The sequence below is a fragment of the Lemur catta genome, chromosome 18, assembly GCF_020740605.2.
Source record: "Lemur catta isolate mLemCat1 chromosome 18, mLemCat1.pri, whole genome shotgun sequence".
NCBI lineage: Eukaryota > Metazoa > Chordata > Mammalia > Primates > Lemuridae > Lemur > Lemur catta.
In genome coordinates, this window is record NC_059145.1 from 26,343,453 (window position 1) to 26,366,927 (window position 23,475).

The following is a 23,475-nucleotide window of genomic DNA, read 5'->3' on the forward strand; positions in this document are numbered from 1 at the left end:
AAAGTTTTATAGTTTTAGGTTTTGTATTTAGTTCTGTGGCCTGTTTCTAGTTTATTTTTCTGTGTGGTAAGAGGTAGGAACCAAAGTTGATATTTTTCATTGCACACATCTATTGTTACAGCCCCAATGGTCAAAAAGACTACACTTTCCCCTCTGTGTTCTGTTTAAGCTCACTAACCTTTTCTTCTTCAACATCAAAGGGTTATTGTAATCATCCACTGGATTTTTTTACATCAGATATTATATTTTTCTGTTTTAAAAGTTTATTGGGTTCTCTTTTATAGTCTCCATTTCTCTCATTGCAGTCATATTTTTATATAAATACTTGAACTACTTATGATAGTTGTTTTAAGTTGTTGTCTACTAATTCCATAATCTCTGTCACCTCTGAGTCTCTTTCTGTTGACTAATTTTTCTCCTGGTTATAAAAAAGAGATTTCCATTTCTGTTTTCAATTCTTTGTGTGTCTAGTAGTTTTTGAATGGATGTCAAGCATTGTCAGTGTTATATTATTGAATGTCTGGATTTTGGTGTGCTCCTTTAAAGAGTGTTGTGCACTTAAATTTCATGTGAATTAGTTTAGTCTTTTTGAGTGTTTATTTTTAAGTTTTATTGGAGCAGTTATGGAGTACAGTAGTTCCTCCTTATCTATGGAGAATACATTCCAAGATCCCTAGTATATGTCTGAAACCAAGGATAGTACCAAACCTGATTGCTGCCAACATGAACATGTTTCTGTTCATGTCTTCCACCCACAAATGTAATACCGTTTCCATCTTAACTAAGCACTTTGCATGAACTGTGGCAGGAACTTTTGCAGTTTGATGTATGACAGCAAAACTAGTACAAATTTATTTTTCCTTCTTCACAATGTCATGGGTAGAAGAAGATTCATTCCTACCATAGATCTTAGCAATGTCAGCATATGATTTTTTTTTCTTTCCTCATTAAGTCAAGAACTTTCATCTTTTCACTTAAAGGAAGCACTTTACAGCTTCTCTTTGACATATCCAAATTGTCAGCATCACTATTCTTATGCTTTGGGCTGTTATTAAATAAAATAAGGGTTACTTGAAAACAAGTGCTGTAATACCACCATAGTTGATCTGATAATCTAGGTGACTAATGAGCTGGTGGTGTATATGGTGTGGATACACCGAACAGAGAGATAACTCACTCCCAGTTGGGACAGAATGGGATGCTGTGAGATTTCATCACACTATTCACAGCAGCACACAATTTAAAATTCATAAATTATTTATTTCTGGAATTTTTCACTTAATAATTTTTGGGCCAAAGTTGACAGTGGGTAACTGAAATTACAGAAAGTGAGACTGTAGATAAGGGGGACTACTGTAGTTTTTATTACAGGGACACTTATGCATTACCACTGAGGCATGGATATTCTGAGTGTCTACTGAATGATACATGGATTAAGTAGTGTTTCTCCACTCTGGAAACTTGAATATATCTCAGCCCATTAGGAGGTCTGGTAATTGTTCGGTTTATAGTTCTACAATAACTATTCTTTCTAACTAGTTGGTTTTTAGACTGTGGAGACTTAGCCTATATAGCTTAAGAACTAAAAACTCAAGGGTACCTTTCTGCCTATTTCTTGAGCTCTCTCTATGTAGCTCCTTCCTTTTCAGTACTCTGCCCTACAAATTCCAATCACTTCAGATTTCTCAATCTTGATCTCTGTCTTTTCTCCTCAGTGAGGCCCATGTCCCAACTGGGTTTCCCTTCCCAGAGTGGTGGTCCAGAAAGTATCTCCAGGCAAAAATTCAGGGCTATGGTAGGCATCACCTCATTTGCTTCCTTTATCTCAGGGATCACAGTCTTGTGCTGCTTGTAGTCCATTGTCTGAAAACAGTGGTTTCATACATTTCATCCAGATTTTTAATTGTTTGTGATAAATGGGCTATTCAATAGTAGTTAGTCTATTAAGGCTGGAAGCAGAACAAGTATGTTTTTTAAAAGTACAATTAAGGCAGTTATTTTTAGCATAAACAGGAATATAGTGCTAAAGCATCCTCAGCTAAATATTTATAGTATGGTCACTTTAGTTGTGATTTAGTCCCTTATGAGAGCACTAGTCAAAATCAGGTTTTAATATATTTGCCATAAGTACTGATGGAGAGATCTGGTTCCCAAATTAGAAGTTGCTTTTGTCCTGCCTTTGTGGTTTTTGCTATATCTGTGTACTACTTGCATTGTATTTTACTTAAAATATGTTATTTAAGTTGACTTGCTTATAACCCTAAATTTATTTGAAAAGCAAATTCTATAACATTATCATAACTGGAGTTTAGAAAGTAATTTAATTTTTCTAATAGACATTAAAATGAGCAAATAACTCTTTAAAAATAAACAAAACGTGTCTTTGGATACAGATAAAGATAAAGTCATCTTGTATTCCTCGGGTAATTTTCTCCACCTGGTCATACTGGAATAGATCACACAGGCACTGAGTGAAGAAGTGACACGAGTGATGGAAGTGAAAAATCAAATGACCATTTTTATCTGTAGTTTCTGATAGAACTATAAAGTTTTAAAACTAGAATGAGCTTAGGAAACATCTAATCCAACTCCCTCATTTCACAGATGAGAAAACAAGTCTTACAGATGGACTAGCAGCTCCTTCTCATGCTCTCACAGCTGGTTAATAAATTCAACAGATACTTACTGTGGGCTTACTAGGTGCTGGACACTGTTCTAGGAGCTGGAATACAATAGTGAACAAAGAACACAAAAATCCTTGTCTTCATAGAGCTTACATTCTAATAAGGAATAGAACCCCTTTCCTCGGGTCTTTGTCCAGTCGTATATTATTTAATGGTCTACTGACAACACGCCAGCATCTGAGCATTAATGGCTGTCCCCATCTCATCCCCCGACACCTTTAGGAATAGGGTTCTTCTCTGTGTAAAATCAACTCAGTCTTGTAATCATCTCGGTCTAACCCACCTGAAATATGACAGCTCACTTCATATTTCCTAATGGGGTTACTTCTCATGCTTTAGAACTTTATCTCTAAAAGGGGGGGAAAAAAATCTCTCATTTTTACATGAAAGTGCCATGACCCATTAGAATTACATAATTTAGAATTTCTAAGATGTAGTCAGTCTCTGGTTGCAACACACGTTAGTGCCTGTAGACAGGGTCTTTTGAAATGCTTAGATACGATGCTTATCTCATCTAGCTTTATGATCATGTTCCTGCCCTAGTTTGGTCTCTTTCGGTATGTCACTCACCCCAGGTGTTTGTGGTGTTTCTCTGACCAGCTCCTCTATCCCAGCTCTTTTCAGACCTGGAAACTCTTACCCAACCGAGCCCCTTCTGGTCTGAGGAAAAGAAGTCTCTGACATTCCAATCTTGAAAGCCGACTCTGTTCCTGACAACCCTGATGCTTTTCACAGGCACAACCACCCCCGGAGAGGCAGAAAGGGTAGGATGGAAGAAATCATCAGAAATGAGTTTGGGCACGCAGTGGCCTCTTTCCTTTTTGTCTTTAGATCAGTGGAATTAGTGAAAACCGTTATGAACTCATGGAATTTTCAGCCTTTGGAATTCCCAGATGTCTTCAAGTTGTCTTTGAAGAATTCTTATTTTACAATGTGTGTTTTTTCCTTAGAAAAGGAGAAAAGCAGAGTGGATCTTGTTAGTAAGATAGCTGAGATTTGAAGATAACTCCCTTTTATTACGGGCTTGCGATGTCCCAGGCATTATGTTATGCATTTTCCATGCTTTATCACTTTGACCTTCACAACAATCCCATGATAAATGAACAATATGTAGCCTCATGTTACAAATAAGGAGGTAGACTCTGGGAGAAGCCACTTAGGTTCCCTAATATCAAACAGCCTGTCTGTGGCTGAGGCAACAAACTGAGCCAGAGTCTGTGAGATTTGCCTCAAAATCACTAAGTGGTGGTCTGAATCAGAATTCCCGTCTTTTGGATTATATTTCAAGCCTCTTTCCAGCACAGCATTTTAATTCCAAGAGAAAACTGTTCACCTTTGGATGGACTAGAATTGTTTGGTTAAAACTCAGTGCATGAACACTTACAACACAGGATTTTAAGGGCAGAATTATAACACTGGCATTATAAAAATAATTGATTCCTTTAAATTCAACAAATATGTTTCAAATATTTATTGAGTATCTTTTATTGATTATATTATGACTTTTGTTTTTGCTACCTGGACATTCCAAATAAACTATCCTATTGCCAGACCAAAATAAAAGATGAAATGCCCTTTTCAAATTCAAGGAAGTCGTCTTGGTCTATGTAGATTAACTATCTCATCCTTAAAGATGTGTTAGGTGTGTAACAGGTGAGAATACAATAGAAAATGCCTCTTTCCTCAAAATGTCCTGTTAGGATGTGCCATTTTGAAAGACAAAAAAAATAGTTAAGGGAGCCACATAATCATTGAGAACAATCTTGGGTCAGTCACCATCACTGCAAATGCAATTAAGGCTAACGGGGGAGGGTGTGACATGCATGGTTGACAGGCTCAGATAGTCCAAATAACTGATTTTCAACATTTCCACCTACTAAACCTATTTACCAGAGTTGCTAGCAAGTAATGGAAATTGCTCATTCTAGTTTCCTTCCTCTCCTCCCCACACCTGGCGCCCCAATCCCAGTCACCCTGTGATGGAGATGTTAGTGAGCAACGAATTGTCCAAAAAGCTGTGGGAGGACGAAGAGAGAAGGAAAGTCGATCAATGTTTGAATAAATAAAAGCTATTTGTATGTGATGCTCCTGACATGGAAGGTCTTGCTGCATGTGGAATATTGTTTGGATCAATATCCCTATAACATATATAATACTTGTATAATAAGCATATCTCGCATACAGTTCTATTACATTCCTATTATGTAAGTAAAACAGCAATTCATTTTCTTCAAAAATATTAAAAAGTACAGATATGCTTGAAGTTTTCTTTGACTTTTACCCTCAATCTCAGACCCGCCTCCTCTTCTCAAAAGAAGCTCTATCACCCTGACACCTATTTATTATTACACAAAATGTCCGGTTTTTATCTATCCAAGTTTTTTTCTATGAATTTATATAGAAATTTAGGGAAAATAAGCACATTCTTTCATTTTCCTTTTACAGTAATAATAGCCTATCTATACTGTTTATGCGGTGGACACTGCTTGCTATGCATTGCTCAAATTTCCCTTCGTGAAGGATTCATTGCCCCAGCGGAGCACTGTCAGCAGACATCTTCACCTGTCAGCCCCTCCAGGGATGGTCTCAGCTGCAACAGAGACACCTCACCCTGAGGGTCACCCCTTCCAGAGGTAGGTGACATCCAGTGACTGTTCATTCCAGTTCCATTTGATACCAATGTACAGTTCTTATGCAAGTTCATTGTAAAACCATAAATGTCTTGCCATGTTGGCCCAAACTGGGACAACTCAGAGTGACCTTCCTAGCTTCAGAGCTGGCTGTGGAGTGACTGAGGCTTCTGTTTGGCTGCATCACAGCTCAACATCTCCCTCTCCGCACTCCTGCTTCCTTACACGTTGATCCCAAGAATATTCTTAATGAACATCCTAAACAATAAACACCATCTCAGAGTCTGCTTCTCAGGGGACCCACCCTGTGACAAGCCACTTGCTTATTTTTCACTCAATGGTGTGTTCCAGAAGGCCCATTTGCTAATAAACATAGATCTAACTCATTCTTCGAATACTGTTGTAGTATTTGTGTCAGAACTGGGACGCTGTTCATCAAAGCCCTGGTTCCCTTTCTTCCTGAGCTTGTATTTAGACTGCACCATGATTTGGTATGGCTAGATAACTGTTCTAGCCAATGGACTGCAGAGAGAAATGATGGATGGCACTTGTAGGCCCAATCCATTAAAACCTCATGAATTTTCCATGCCTGCTGTCATCCACCACGTGCCAGATAGATGCAAAGGATGGAGCAGAAGTTTCCAAGGTTCTAGAGAATGGCAGAGTCACAGAATGAAAGAAGGCTGGGTCACCAAATCACCACATATAAGGCTGCCCAGGGAACCCCCACATCAAATTGTTACTCTTTTGAAATATCTAGAGGGATTTCTCATGGGAATTAGCTTCTCCTACTTAAAAGTGAAAGAACTGTTTGGTTGTTTCCAGTTTCTCCCTATTACAAAACACGCTGTTTGGAATACTTTGTACATGTCTCCTTGGGTGTGTTCTCTAGTGTGAAGAGTAGTAAAAACAGAAGTGGAATCACTAAGTCTCGAAATACACAAGCTTTAAAATTCAATCAATATTTTTGTACCATTTCCCAAAGTGATTATACCAATTTCTGTTCCCACTAAAAGTGAATGGAAATATCTTTCTCATAGCTTTCAAACGTGGGACTGTACTAAGCATTTTACCTTCAGTAACTTATTTGAGTTTCACGGTAATGCTCTGAAGTGTGAGGTCCTATAACTTAGCCCTGCTTATCAGATGAGAAAACTGAGGTCAGGGTAATATTATTAATTTATAGATGAAAAAGCTAAGACATAAACCTCAGGCTGTCTGCCTCCAGACTCAGGGCTAGATCTCTTTTCTTTCACATTCTGTTGCTTACATACAACTCTCACTCAAAGTCAGAAGGTGCCAGCTAAATTATTTAATTAAACCTTATTGTACTCACTGGGGAAAATGAAGGGCTTTAGTGGTCTTTGTGTATGGGGATTACCCAGATCATGAGGAGGTATCTTCACGAATGTCAAGGGTTTATTTTCATGGGTAGAATAGCATGCAGAAGAGTTAAGCCTTCTATCTCAGCTTTGAAAGAAAAAAAGTATAAAAGTACACAGATCTATAAGTTGTTTAAAAGGTTTAAAAAAAACACTAAATAAAACAAAAACAACAATAAAATCTGCATTCCGAGTGGCTGCTTGGAAAGCAGCTGTAATCACTTGGCCAAATCACATCTTGCTCAGTGTTCCTCCCTGAACTTCCTTTGTCCTCAAACTGAACATAATGCAGAGGAGGTCTGTGTGGGTCTGGGACAAGATGGAATTTGGACCAGCTGTTTTGAAAGGTTACGTTAGAAACTCAAAAGGCTAAAAGAGGTTGCTGTGAAAACTGCCCTCTGAAGTGGGAGTCTCCCTGTGGCATCACGTGCCTGCACCAAGAACTGTGGCAGGGGTGAAACTGGTAACACACAAATCTTCACAAGATGAACAAAATGTTAGGCCCTATAAGATGAGACACAAGGACATAGTTGACTTACCAAATTTCTTCCATTTTTGTGGTTTTTGAGGTTGCAATAGAATTCGAATCTCTCTGGGTTCAAGTTCATCTAGTCTTGACAAAATATGACTTCCTGTGTCAGTGAAAGAAGATTTTGATTTTTTTTTAAAATCCGGGGTAATTAGATGAAATAGTTTTCACCAACTATAAATAAATCAAGTTAGATTTTTCTTAAAATATACAAGGGTCAAAAATCTGGGGATGAAACATAAACAATAGACTGATTTGGGGTTTCCTTGGGCCTTACTATGTTGAAAAATCCTGAGTTCCTATAAATCCCAAACTTTGGACAAGAGGGCAGAGCAGAAAACACAAAGACGGCTACATGGGTATATATAATGACTGCGCAGAAGGCTTAAATTTGGTCTCTTCTCAGGCAAATGTGTCCCTTCAAAGCTGTCATCCTGTCTCTATAATGATATATGCTTATTTAACCAACATCTATCATGCTTACTACATGTCAGGCACAGTTAGACATTTGCTCAATGGTGGGGGGTGAAATAGACACATTGTCTTATAGTTTTTGAGTGAAGAGAAAATGAAATATGTTAAGTAAATACAACTATTCATAAACAAGTATTTGCAAACTGAGACACTTGTTATGAAAAAGGTAATTGGAGTACATGGATGAAGGACAAAAGGGAAGACCTATATATTAATAGATAAAGTCCTCAGGGGAGATGTATCTGAAGAGGCACAGTTTGAGTAGAGACAGAAGGATAAAGGACTTAAATGTAAGGCATGAAATCATAAGAATTCTAGAAGAAAATGTTGGAAAAACTCTTCTAGATATCTAGATATCGGCCTAGGCAAAGAATTTATGAAGAAGACCCCAATGGCAATCATGACAACAATAAAAATAAATAAATGGGACTTGATTAAATTAAAAAGCTTCTGCACAGCCAAGGAAATAATTAACAGAGCAAATGGACAACCTACAGAATGGGATAAAATACTTATAAGCCATACATTTGATAACAGACTAATAACCAGAATCTACATAGAACTCAAGCAAATCAGCAAGAAGAAAATCAAACAACCCCATTAGAAAGTGGACAAAGACATGAACAGAAGCTTCTCAAAAGAAGATAGACTAATGGCCAATAAACATATGAAAAAATGCTCAACGTCACTAATCATCAGGGAAATGGAAATCAAAACCACAATGAAGATATCACCTTACCCCAGTCAGAATGGCTTTTATTAAAAAGTCCAAAAACAATAGATGCTGGGGTGGATGCAGAGAGAAAAGAAGGCTTATACATTGTTGTTGGGACTCCAAATTAGTACAACCTCTACGGAAAACAGTATGGAGATTCCATTTGATCCAGCAATCCCACTATCAGGTATCTACCCAAAGGAAAAGAAGACTTTCATCAAAAAGATACCTGCACTCGAATGTTTATTGCAGCACAATTCACACTTGCAAGGATGTGGAATCAACCTAAAATGCTCAACAATTCATGAGTGGATTAACAAAATGTGATATCTATCTATCTATCTATCTGTCTGTCTATCTATCTATCTATATCATGGAATCCTACTCAGCCATGAAGAAGGATGAATTAATGCCTTTTGCAACAATTTGGATGTAACTGGAGACCATTATCCTAAGTGAAGTATCTAAAGAATGGAAAAACAAACACCACATGTACTCTCTATTAAATTGAAACTAACTGATGAGCCCACATGTGCATAGAGGGAAATAAAACTCAATGGAAATCAAGCAGTAGGGAGAGGAGAGGAGGGGATGGGTGAAAACCTACCTAATGGGCACAATGAACACTATCTGGGTGTTGGACATACTTTCAACCTGACTCAAGCATTACAAAAGCAAGCCATGTAACCAAAAATATTTGCACCCCTGTAATACTTTGAAATAAAAATAAAACACAACACACAAAATAAAATTATTGATTCGCAGAAAAAAAAGAAACAAAAGGAGTCAGGGGTAAATTTTCTCAGGCTGAGAGGCTGTTCCCATGAAGACTTGGAGACAGGGAAGAGCTCAGGCTAACTGGAGGCTCTGCTAGGACACGCTGGAACTGTGGACTCCAGCAGGGGTTGGAGAGGGAGGTGGGTGCTGGACGATCCCAGACAATGGAATGCCACCGAAGTTTTAAGCCGAGAGATGACATGTCTGATTCACGTTTTAGGAATATCACTCCGACTGCAGTGCTCACACTATTTGTGGGAGGAGACAGGTTGAGAAAGTAGTAACGGTGGAAGCAGGGAATTAAGATAGCAGGCAACTTTACTTGTTGAAGTACAGCAGGGCAAAGGAACAAAAGGGAGATGTATTTATCTGTTCCCTTGTTGTTGGTTGTACTCGCTTGGACCTCTGTCAAAGTTGCCATGAATGTGATATGCTTGTATGAATCTGACTGTATAGCATGGATTCCACTGAAGAACAGTTAGGGAAGCCACAAGGCCATTACTGTGGCTTTAAGCTTTGTTAATTGTCTGAGACTGCAAGCGTCCAAAGTGCCTATATCCGTGATTATAGCAATGTACAAAATACTTTAACTTCTGGAGTTTTGCAAGTATTTGCATGTGACATGGCACACGAGGTTGCCATGGTAGTGAGCTTCTCAGGATATTAGGAGATGCACTTGCCTTGGTCACTTTGCCATTTCCTTGATATGATGTTGAATGGAGAAGGTGGTATAATGAGATTCTGATTTTCTGTGCTTATACTCATGGAATAGCTGAAAAGAAAGGAAAGCCTGACACCTGCTTTTTCAAATGGCAGCGTGTGGGGGCTTAAGAGCTGTTAATTTTAAAGCTTCACTGGAGAATTTTGACCTGTTTTTACATGTTCCACAGTTTCTGGATATGCTTCATCACTAGGAGACGTTTTTTAAACTATATTGGGCAAACCTCTGTTTTTATTTTAGTGTTTTCCCACCAAAAATGTCTATGGGATTTCTAAGGTTTATTCATGAGCTAGCTGTTTTGGAGAAGGTAGGGAGTCAGAAATTTTATACTATAGGATTGCCACTGTTGAAGATCCATTTGAGATCTGTGGCTGTGAATTTAAAGTGATGCCAATTACCACTTTTGCTTTTAAACAGTCACAATGCCATATTCTTCTAAGGCAAATAATATCTTCCATGGGAAGTTGCTTTATTTCCCTTAGTAACTGTGATTTGAGTCTTTCATTGAGTGATAGATATTTACTGAGCATCTATTATGATCCAAACATTGTGTTGACAGAATCTTCAGTAATAAGATAAGGGAGGCAGAATGAGGAAATAAAACAAGAAAGAAAATAGCACTTAGGAGAGAGAGATAAAAAATACATCAGGAAAAGGAACTTGAAAATCCCTTTGATGTTCACTTCCTAGTTTTTCATTTTCAATCTGCACGACCTAAGGTGAATCACTTAATCTATGCCTTTGTTGCCCTCTCTAAATTTGAAGGTTTAATTAAACTACAGAGTCCTTGGTGGCCTTTCAGGGAATGATGTAATCGAAGTGCCAAGTATGACACATATTTTATATTTCACATATCTCAGAAACAGATAATCTCCAAGGATTCTGGTATCTTATTTAATAGGTAGCCACAGCAAATAGCTTTGATAAAGTTCTCCTCGGAGGTTGAGCACTTGGTGGAGTTTTCTGTTCCCAAAAGAAAAAGAAAAATTGCTGTTCAGTCATCCTGTTTGCTTTGAATTTTTGCTGTTGCACCTAGAAGACAAGAACACAGGCACTTGGGGGCTTCAGAGATTGTGTGTGTGTGTTTGTGTCACATTGAGTTAGATGTGGGCCCTGCTGGCCGTTTGTCCTTTTTAACACCAAAATTTTAAACCATTTGGAACAGAGGAATCAAAGCCCAACCTCATTTGCTTTTACTTTTGCTTATTTCTGGGTCCCCATGCTGACATAATCCTAAATGCTGATTTAGTCAAGTGTGGCTAATCCCCTAGAAACCTCAGCAGTCAGCCACATAATTCAATGCCACTCCACAGAACCCTAATTTTAATTTCTTAGATTTGTCAAGGAGAAGGATGAAAATGTGTTCACCCTATAAAGTGGAAGCAACATCGAAGGACCTAAAATAACATAGAACTTACTATCATCCATGCTGACCCACCAGCCTTTCCAACTCCATTATCTAGATCAGTGATTCTTGGTCTGGGGCAATTTTGTCACCCAGGGGACATATGCCACGTTTGGACATTTTTTTCATTGTCATGACTGGGGAGGGGTAGACGTAGGTAGAGACCAAGGATGTTGCTAAACATCCAAAAATGCACAGGGCATTCCCCCCTAACAAAGAATTATCTGGACCAAAATGTCAATAGTGATAGTGCTGCAGCTGAGAAACCCGGTTCTAAATCATCCCATCAACCCCATAATCGAGTATGTCAATTTCCCGGGTTTGTAAGCATGTTAAAAGAAAAAGCTAAAAATTTAACTTAATTTAGATTTTAACAGGGTACATCAATAGATCTCTGATGCAAAGTGCTTTCAAGTTTGTACTAGCAAATGTAAAACAGTTCTGTTTATAATAAAAAAAATTATTTAATATATAAGGTACTTACAGAGTGAAAAACGGATTCACATGTATCACCATATCTGAATATCACTTTAGTTCTGTTAAAGACTTAAAGCTGGCATCAAAAACCATTTTATAGAAAGGAAATTAATTTTACCCATTGCATCTCTTGACATAGCTTTTCAATTTGTTGTAGCATCCTAATCACCAACAAATCTGTCGCAGGTCAAGTATTTCTAGAAACAGATATTCAGGGTGTAGCTACTCATGTCTCTCCCACCCAGCATGAGTGAACTCACCCAGAAGGGACTGCCTTGGAAGTGGTAAATTACATGGTATGCCACAATTGTGCCACATCTGATTTATAAAAACTCGTATTTTCAGAAGGCAGCAAATGATATTTGAAGTGATTTTTTTACTGGAATTGTCTTGTTTTATAGAAACAGATGCAGAGAGGGGTGATGGTCGGTGAAAATTCCTGGCCTCTGATCCACCCTTTGTGTGCTGTTTACTACGCTGTGATCCAAAGAACATAACTCGAAAACTTAGTGAAGAAAAGATTAGGACAATCAGATGCTGAGTTGTTGTTTGAGTCCCCTTGGCAAGCTACAAATATATGAATATAAATGTGTCAAGTGCATTCAACACTCAGAGGACCCCTTTTGATTCTGGAAACGTCTGAAAGGCAGCTGTCGCTGAAAGATAATCAGGCCAGAGACAAGGGTTCAGAAGAGTCTTTGCAGAATATGAAATGAGTTCTCCCCCTGCTCAGGAATGGCACTGACGCATTGCTTTTGAACCCAGGCTTTAGCAGGAGGCAGACTTGGGGTGAAACGCCAGTTTGACTGCTTGCTGGCTAGAGGAAATCGTGCAAGTTACACAAGAACGCTCGGTTTCCTCATCTGCTAAGTGGGAGGTGGTCCTTCTTGGGGCAGCAGTGAGGATTAAAGATGTGATGTAACAGACTTAGCATGCTGTCAGGTATGTCATAAGCACCTGAAGACAGCAGATCCTTCTCAAAGGGGCTGTGAAGTTCTGATTCATGGCTATTGTTGCTGGCATGGTCTCCTTTTGCGATACTTCCTTGGTGTTCACATATGTTCACTCTTCCATGTGTCCAATGCCACTGTCCTAAATCAAACTCTTAGCATGTTTTGCAAACATCCTACGAATGAGATCAAACCCTACCGCTACTTAAAAGCCTTCAGACACTCTAACTTTCCTAAAGGAGCAACTTCCTTTGCCTGCTCTTTAAATATTGGGGCTCCCTAGGGCTTTCTCCACGTCTCACTGTTTCTCTCTCCCATTCCCTGGTGCTGTATTTTAGCAAGCATAGTATCCACCAACGTTCTTAGCAGCATCGTTCACAATAGCCAAAAGGTGGAAACAACCCAAATATCCACCAGCAGATGAATGGGTAAACACATGTAGAATATTCAAACAATGAAATATTATTCAGTCTTAAAAAGGAATGAAATTCTGACACATGCTATAAAATGGCTGAACTTTAAAAACATTATGCCAAGTGAAATAAGCCAGACACAAAGCGACAAATATTTCACGATTCCACATACAGGAGATACCTGGGGTTGGCAAATGCATAGCGATGGAAGGTGGTTACCAGGAGCTGGGGGGATGAGGGAATGGAGAGTTACTACTAATTGGTAGAGTTTCAGTTTGGGATAAGACAAAAGTTCTAGAGGCGGATGGTCGTGAGGGTTGCACAACAATGCAAATGTACTTTAAATGGTAAGTTTTGTGTTACAGATAGTTTACCACATTAAAAAAATTTTAAAGTAAGCATAGTATAATAATAAGAAAAATTGTTAAAAATTATGCTTATGCTTCAAAAAACATAGTCTCATTTATTGAATATTTACCATATACCAAGTGTTAGAGTGGAAAGCCTGGTAGATGCTCTCGGTACGGGTGGAGAAAGATTACTCAATGCAGAGATTAAAATATAAAAAGCAAAAATGTTTATTTATCCTTTAGAAAGATGAAAGAGAGCCAGAGAGAGAGAGAGAGAGAGAGACAGAGAGAGAGCCATGGCGTCCCAAAGAATGAGAAGGGAGATGCCAGCAGCGAGGCCAAGTGGCTCGCTGATTTTAAGGGGGATAAAGAGAAAAAAAAAAAAAGTGATGGCTGTCAGTTGATAACAGAAGCGGCAGCAGGTAGACAACAAAAACTGCAAGGATGTCAAAGTCCAAGAGTTGGCTCTCCTGCCTTTCCTTGCAGCAAGGATTCTTACAGCAGATGTGATTCTGTCATGGAAATATGGTTGAGGCTGTAGCTCGTTTTTCTGCTGTTTACTCGGGAACTCTGTAAAAGCAGATTCTCAAACAGCAATTTTGAAAGAGAGAGATTTACATCTCTTTTCTGTCCATTCAGCGTTTTCAGAAGTTGTGCAAAACAGAACTCCTAAAGGGTGCCTGTGAGAGAGACAACTCATAGCACTGATCTTTAATTGTTGCTGGAGAAATTGTGGGATTATGTATTTTTGTGTTATTTTTGCAAGGTCGTCCCTTTCCGCAAACATTAGGCTAATTTTATGTAGCATGATTTAATGCTTACATCAAGGAATTTATTTTTATTTATTTTTATCCTTTTTCCCCCTAATAGAAACATTAATTAATTTCATGTAAAGATTAAAAAAAAAAAAAACTCTTGGAGGTCAGTACTACTATTTTTCCTATTTACCAACAAGGAAACTGAGGCTTTTAGAAGATAAGTAAGCCAAGATCACACAGCTAGGAAGTAGCAGAGCTGAGACTGAACACTAGGTGTTAAGTTCCAAAGTCTTAATCACTGTTTGCTCCCGTACCTAGTTCCTGTATGTTGACAGCCACCACAGTTGAATCTCTAGCCCAGACCTTACAAGGATGATGATATTGATGCTTGAGGAACACTATTTTCAGTCTCTCAAAAAAAAATTGTGAAGGTGTTCCCATCATCCTGATTTAAAGATGACAAATCTGACGCATAGGGAGGTGAAATAACTTATTCAAGTTCACTCATCCATGGCAGAGCCAGGATTTAAAACCAAGGCAGTCTAATTTAAAGCCATATTCTTAGTATAACTGTCTGGAAGTTAATCCCACAAGAACTTTATTATAAGGCAAACTTTTTTTCCCCCATGTTTTAAAGTTTCTGATACACCTTACAATACAGTGTTCTCCTTACGCCTTAATATTCATTTGATGGATGGCGTCCATACAACTCAGGAACTAGGGATTTATCACTCCAGCCCCAGGGCTTAGAGCATAGTGGGCGAGCAGTACAAGTCTGTTAAAATATGATCTGCCTTGAGATTACCAAAAAGTAATCCTTAGGTATAGATCTAAAAGAAGGAATCAGAGTGGAGCAATTGTGTACAAGAACGAAACTTCTAGCAGCCCTCACTTAGCTGCTTCTGAGGCCAGAAAACCTTGGCTATCCCAAGACAGACTTAGAGAATATGCCTACGTAATGTTAGAAAGTTTCAGCCATACCATGTACGTTCTGGTCACTCCTATTGCCCTCTTTCTCTATAGCTTGTGCTTCTTTTCTTTCTCTGGGGGCACCTCTGCCCCATTACTAAGGTCTGAGATCTTCGGCTGCCCTGGTCTTTTCATGGGCAGGGCTGTCTTGCCTCAGCTCACACCGTTGCTTCCTTACTAGTACTACAATTTTTCTCAGTGGTTGCAAAAAAATGCGACTGAACAACTTGGAGCCCAAACACAATTTCCAAGACCTAAATCTCTGACCCCCACAGAGATCCTAAGAGATGTTGTGGAATGCAAACTCCACCAATGAATCAAATCTGTTTTGTTCTGTGAAAGAGTCCTCTAACAACCATGAATCATTAGGCATCATAATGAAGGGGCCAATGTTCTTGCTATAAAACCAGCTTTTCATAAAAATAAGCATCCTTGATGGCATGAGTAGAATTAAATGCCTTGAATGCAACTTTTCAACAGAAAAAATAATGGCTAAGAGTATTTACCATTGCTTTTTCTTCCTGGAGAATATCTTGCATGTACTCAGATCTAGATCTGGAAAAATGTGCTTGCAATAATAATTAGACATTACCATAACAACTGCGATGTTTAAAAATTGCCAGTAGCAAAAGAAAAATTTTTGTTGACAAAATAGATGTAATTTCTCAAAGCACAACGAAAATATACATGGTTGCTTTAAACTATCCTAAAACTTTTCTAATTATTACTGACAATGTAAATCCAAAATGCAGTTGAAATTTCAGTATGCTGGAGTCCCAATAAATTTAAAAGTTGACCTGACTTGTTTTATCTTATAAAGAGGAGGTATGAGCCTCTGTTTGCAGTGTGCCTTGAATTACTCTCATCATCAAATATTCATGCTATAAAAACTCTGCAAAATGCTCTTTCCTAAATAAATGTCAAGAGTTTAGGTGGCATTCAGCAGATGATTCCAAGATGAGCGCAAACAGTGTTTCCTTAATTAAAAGCAAGCAAAAATGATAACTAATTAAATGTCATAATGCGACAGGCAAAAAGTGTCAGAAAGAAAAGGCTAGATGGGAAACCATGCCAGAGGATTGGACTCTGATTCTGATGAGAGGGGATTACATGGAGGGCTTGAGGCAGCTTCCTCCTTCCGCACAGCCAGGTTCAGACAATGCCAAGTAGTAAAATACTGGCCAAAATGTGTCCACAGAAGGGAGAGCTTTAGCATCCCTTTAAAGGGAAGGAAGTTGTAGTAAATGTAATTGCTAGCATGTATTCTTATTATTAAAAATAATAGGCCGGGCGCGGTGGCTCACGCCTATAATCCTAGCCCTCTGGGAGGCCGAGGCAGGTGGATCGCTCGAGGTCAGGAGTTCGAGACCAGCCTGAGCGAGACCCCGTCTCTACTAAAAAATAAAAAGAAATTATCTGGTCAACTAAAAATATATATAGAAAAAAATTAGCCGGGCATGGTGGCGCATGCCTGTAGTCCCAGCTACTCGGGAGGCTGAGGCAGTAGGATTGCTTAAGCCCGGGAGTTTGAGGTTGCTGTGAGCTAGGCTGACGCCACGGCACTCACTCTAGCCTGGGCAACAAAGTGACACTCTGTCTCAAAAAAAAATAAAAATAAAAATAACTGGCACTGGGTGAGGGCCTCCTCTGTGCCGGGGAGTTTGCTGAGCGCTTTACTGGACACTATCTCATTGAATTAAGCTTGTGTGCTGGGCCCCAGCAAAGCACACAATATCTTTTCTTTTGGGTCAGCAATTGATATTTTGCATTTTCCAAAAAAAAAAAAAAAAAAAGCACCGAATTAGTCTCAGAGGAAAACTTGGAATGTTGCTGAACTGCCTTTGTCCATATTTTGAATCAGTATTATTTTTACTTTATGAAACGGGAGTAAACAGCACCACAATCTTTTCAGCGTTCAGAAGCTCTGAAGCTTTGGCCCGAGCCACTGGGTCTCCCCCGCCATTCCTCTGTTAAATGGCAGCCGTCAGGGAATCCCACGATGGGGAGAAAACTAAGGCTTATAACTTTAAGTGAGATTGGGCACAGGTCTCCCTCCTACCCTGAACTTGCTCTGAACCACTTGACTGGAGCACCGCCTGTCTGTCCTGGAGACACAGCCTGTTGCAAATGCCCCGTGTTGTTTTTATCTGAACTTTGTGTCTGATTCCACATCATCACTCCCCAGGATATTTCAACTCAGGTTGAAAACACACATGCCGCTTCCAGGCATCTGCTTCACGTTTCCTGGATGGCCCAGTAATGTGTTTGTTTAGCTCACTCCGAGTTAGGCTATAGATTTTGCCAGGGGCCTTTGGAACACTGGCCTCAAGATGTTTGTTTTTTTAAGTTTTTGTCTTATCTCACTTCCTCTGAAAAAGCCTCACTTTTCACAGCTTGGCTGAAGCCTGAATAAGCAGTTTTCTGAGCCCTGCCTGGAGATCTTGCCAAAGTGTGAGGCTAAATTATTTGCAGTTTGAAAATCATAACCAATCTGTATTGCAGTGTTTCGTGGAATCCAAGAACGAGGAGAAGAGAAGGGTACAGTAAACTGCATTAGCAGTAGTCTGTCTCTCTGTCTCTCTGTCTCACAAGTCATGTAAGTAGGATGAAGTTCAGTGATTTTCAAATGCATGGGAAACACCTGGCGAACGTGGTAAAATGCAAATTCCCAGACCATATCCTCAGAGATTCAGGCTCAGAACAGCTGGGGGAGGCCTGGGAATCTGTCTTCTAACAAACACTCGCCCACCCCCATCATTCTGATGAAATGGCTTGTAGATCTGAACTCGAAGAAACCCTAGTAAAGTGGTTAAAGTCTAATACTTGAACATCTCATATCTTAAATCCTAGCTCAGTCATTGCCTGGCTGGGTTTCCTTCTGAACCCCAGTTTCTCTCAGAAGTTGATAAAATAAAAATTTTGGTGAGAACTCAATGGGCCTGGTACAACATGAAGATTCAATAAATAGTAGCTTTTATTTTTAAATCACTGTTTTCTAAAGAAACAAAAGAAATGAAAATAGTAGAGAACAGAAACTTATTAACAGTCTTCTATGAGGGGAAAGTGGTCTGTGACTATGTAAATCTCAAGGCAAACCTTGGACCAAAGCATGAAAGATAGAAAGCAAATGTGTAGCCCTGTTATTACTGGTCTCTACAGCACATCACTCTCCCTTAGCTCGATGCCGTCTTCAGCCCCATCTTTACTCAGCACCTTTCTGGAGGTGTCTCCATTTCATATTTTCAGGAAGAGTGGCCTTTCTGACTCCAGGGTTAAATCCACACCACTGGTCACTTCCCCTTGATGTCTTCATCACGTTATCGTTAATCACTGGTTGATGTCTGCCTATACCCAGCCTTATTTCCAAGGTTCATAATATGAATCTGATAATACTGTTGGTGAGAATAAATAAATATGAGAAAGATTTTAAAAATTCATTAGTGCTATGTAATTATGGAATGGCAAGTGTGGGGGTTACTGACTTGTCTGTCACAGTGGGTTCATTCAAATAGACCCCTTAGATATTTGCCAAGGAAATCCCTGCAGTGAACTTGGTGACTCTTAAGTTTTCTTCCAGTTGCCCAAATAGTTTTCTGGAGCACCTTAAGGAAATCGTGGGCAGTTTCTTAGAAAAGGACAAAGTCATGATGAAGAGCTCTGTTTTGCCATTTGCAAGGAGTTAGACAAATTGCACAGGGAGATGCCAGATGACAACATCAATTTTAATTAGGTCACAGTGAAACACCTGAAGGTACTGTTTAAATGATGTACTGTTTCAGTCCACGGGACCTCCAAACAATGAAAGGGAGAATTAATGGGGTAGAGACAGAATGATTTTATTTACCAATCTACTCCCAGCTCTGCTGTATTTAAATGTTTTTTTTCCTTCTCATATGGAGAAATTTTAGCTTGGCATTAGTATTCCCACAAAGGAAAGGCGATTCACCAGCTGAATGAATTAAGCATTCTACCAGACCTAGTCTCAAAAGTTGGAGAAGTAGCAAAAATCACACATTATTTCAAGTCTGGAAAAGCTGAGCTAATATTTTTTCTCCATTGTCTTTCATTTTCTGGTTCTGGCCCAAAATAGAAAGCCATTTTTATAGGTTTCTTGGGAGAAAAGATACCTTCCAAGTGGAAGTAGAAACAGAAAATAAATGTAAAGTTCTATTTCTTTTGGCATGTAGACTTCATCTGAATTTTGCTCATATGGTTGGAGTTGCTATTACTGCAAAATAAAAGACTACCTGGGAGCTTAGAAAAAGTGAAGTTAAAAGGCTGCATAATTCTTAGCCCTATGTTCTTAATCAATTTAGTCCTTATTGCAACTTAACTCTATGGGACAATCTCTGTGACTGAATATATATATGTGCCATTATTTTCAAGGAAAATCAGTAGAGTACCACAAAGAATCACAGTTATGTGTAACGAGTATGTAAGGGTACACGTATTTAATTATGCCTTCGTTTATTTGGCAAAATCATGGAAATGCTATTTTAAAGATATTTCTATGAATTTCTCTATCCATCTCTTTTAGCCCATTTGTTTTCTTTCTTCCGAGAAAGGAAATACACTGAAAATGAAGACAAACTGTATTCTCTGGCAAAGTGGTAACAGCTCAAACCACAGACTACCTCTGAGTTCTGAGAGGTCATTTTGCAAAAGCTTTGGACTCAGGTTGATGAAATCTCCCCATACTCATTAGCAGGTTCAGCATTATCAGGCTCATCACTTGCCATAAATAAAAGGGGAAAAGCCAGCGTGGGTACAGCCATGTCATCAAATGGGAAGGGATCAAAATATTGTGTGGAGACAAACCCGTTCTCCATCACATATTCAATGGAGCATGGGCACAGCAGCGAGAGGATTACTTTACTGCAGCAATTTGCAAAGAGTATTCTGCAGATGATAGTCTACAATCAAAACGCTTTTGCCTAATAACTCTAGTTGGGTGAGGGGAAACTTGCCCTTTCCCCCTAAAGTTCGTTGAAAGATCAACTCATAATTAAGGCAGATTAATAAAACAAAGGTTTATTTACCATGTGCATGGGGAGAGTCACAGTGATGACTCCATAACCCAGTGGGATCAGATATTTTTATACCTGCCTTTTAGAGAGGAGAGGGAGATGAGGAATATAGGCAATTCTGTTTAGGGGCAATAAATGGTTGCTAGGGAGGATGAATAGATGGGGGAAACAGATTGACTTGTAAATGATTCTCTTAGCAAATTAAATTAACCTGAGAGACAGGTATTATATTTAAAATGATTTGGGGGGCCGGGCGAGGTGGCTCACGCCTGTAATCCTAGCACTCTGGGAGGCCGAGGCAGGTGGATCATTTGAACTCAGGAGTTTGAGACCAGCCTGAGCAAGAGTGAGACTCCATCTCTACTAAAAATAGAAAGAAATTATATGGACATCTAAAAATATATATAGAAAAATTAGCTGGGCATGGTGGTACATGCTTGTAGTCCCAGCTACTCAGGAGGCTGAGGCAGGAGGATCGCTTGAGCCCAGGAGTTTGAGGTTGCTGTGAGCTAGGCTGATGCCACGGCACTCTAGCCTGGGCAACAGAGTGAGACTCTGTCTCAAAAAAAAAAAAAAAAAGAATAAAAAAATAAAATGATTTGGGCCAGATCTGGTTGCAGTCTCAATCATTTTTCCTGCAATATAGTGAGATAACAAGGAGGGGAAAGAAAGTCAGTTGTCCTTTTGATACATCAGTCCAGTTTGTGAAGATAGAGGAGAAGTCCCTTTCAATGCTTTTTCATCTTCCAGGGCCTTTAATTCAAAATATTCTTTATACTAAAGAGTCATACTTTGGGGTGAAATTTCCTGAGCTCTTTCAACTCCATACTATTTCTTTCTACTTTTGGAAAGTCACAATGTATTTTAGTCAGTTGAAGTACCTAGGAATTCTTGAAATGATACATTCCTTTATTTCACTTAGCTTCCCCTAAATTCATTTGACCCCTCTTTTATAGCACACCTATTTTACAGCACATCTACTAACAGTAACTGGCCTTCCATTGAAGCATAAATACTACCTCAATCCCTAAGCCCATTTCCCACTCCCACCCCCAGATCTTCTTTTCTTTGGACTTTATTTCTATAAGATGACCTATGAAGCCCTAATACTTTCCAATCCTTTATATGTCACGACATGCATAAAAATGGATAATAAAAATTATAGTAGTTGCATGCTACACATATACACATATACATAATATATTATTAACATCTTTTTTCCACTTATTTTTTTTTTACTTTACCTGCCATAAAATATTCTATGAGTTTTTCTATTCTACGAATTTATGAAGTGCTTGCCATCAGAATTGCTGGCCCATGGGGGAGACCACTACCCCTAAGGCTGAGGGGATCAACAGTGTCAACCCAGAATAAGTGACTGAAGCAAAGATCTCAATCAATGGAGGTTAATTAGGTGAATGCTGAGGATGTGCCCAGGAAAAGCAGACACCACAGACAGATCTGTGGCTGTTTTCTCCAAAGGGAGATTTGGAAGTTTCAGTATTTAAAGAAGACTAGGGCATACAAAAAAGGCAGGGGTGGGGTGGGTAATGAGACAAAAAGGTTATATTCTTAGGAGACCCAGGAGAATCTACGTTTGATGTAAGGTAAGTTCAATGTTAGAAGAGAAGCACAAAGATGTGAAGGAAGCATCAGTTGTCCGTGGGTAGGTGGCAGAATGTCTGATCCTGTCCTGTCTTTGTTCCACATCTGGGAAGACAAAGCTGTAATTCATTATTAGTGTGGAATCAAACAGATAATTAGTTTTAGGAGCCAGACTTAGCCCCAGACCTTTAGTTAACAATTTTCATGTTCTTGCTTATGGGAGGCCAGCGAGGAATTTCCTTCAAGAATGATCTGTGGGGCTAGTCCTTCACAGATGCCTGGGGCCTTTACTTCCTTTTTACATAAGGGGTTGGAGGCGTGGTCCAGAGATTTTTATTTTCCTTTACAATAACGTGGGGAAGACCAGTGTGCCACAACTTACCAGTTGGAAAATTCCTCCCTGGTGAGCTAACAGGTATGCAAAGGTTGAACCTGGTTATTGGGAGTGTCTGTGCACCGCCTGTGGAACTTTCTCTGCTCCCCGCTGTTTTGTGTATTCAGGTACCTGCTTACCCAGAGTGAAATCAGATCTGAGACTATGACTGCAGACTTTTGTTTCACTGCCCACCCACCTGAAACATTTTACCAGCTGTTGGTACTGTGTCATCACAGTGACTACCCTCCTTTCCTGTGTTGGGTACATTTCATTTTTCTGGGAGAGGCAGCAGACCAGATGGAGGAGAACTGAGAGCTGACCTATCAACTCCCCCTGCAACATTTGGAGGATTTTCACTTCCTTTCAATTAGGAGCAGGCTATTCTCAGAGGATCACTTCCCCTCCCCTGCCCCACTGCCCTACTTACTTCCAAAGCAGACAGCCAAAATTCGACTTCACTATCAGAGAATGCTGGGAAAAAGCAACCAAGTGCGTGGCCACTGGCAAGGAAAAGTAGTGACATTCAAATGGGCTCCTAGGAGCTGGTAGGATTCCAGGTGTTTTCCAAACACACGTATTAACTAATACCAGGCTGCTGCTTCCCATTTTGAGATCTCTAGGCTCTTTTCTTCATTATTATTTTCCAATAGGATATATTGCCTCCTTTTTATTTCCTTCAAAAGTAATCCATATTCACTGCTCAAAATTAAAACTATACAAATGAGCAAAACAAAACAGTTAAAAGTTGCTCACAAAATCATCACCCAAATAGAATTGCAGTTGACATTATAATGTGTTTCCCTCAGACATTTTCCATGCATAAGCACTCATAGTTTATTTTAAAACGTTGGAATATCTGTGCATAATGTATTATAAACATTTTCTCCCACCTAAATATACATCTCGATTGTCTTTAGAAGCCATGAAATATTATATGATATCATTTTTAGAGGCTGCATAAACTCTTCCGTGGCTCTGTGTGTGGTGATGTATTTGATCCATTCCTTCATGTAATCCAAGGTAGTGATTCAATGTTTTGGGTTTTAATTTTCCCCTATTATAAACACGGTTATAGTTAATACTTCTATGACTAAATCTTTGTGCGTATATCCTTACTTTTGTACTATTTTTGCCCCATTTATTGTGAAATACAGCAAACACAAAGGAAAATGAATGAAACATTTTTATACCCAGTTGAAATAATTATAAAAATAAACGCCAACGTAATTACTA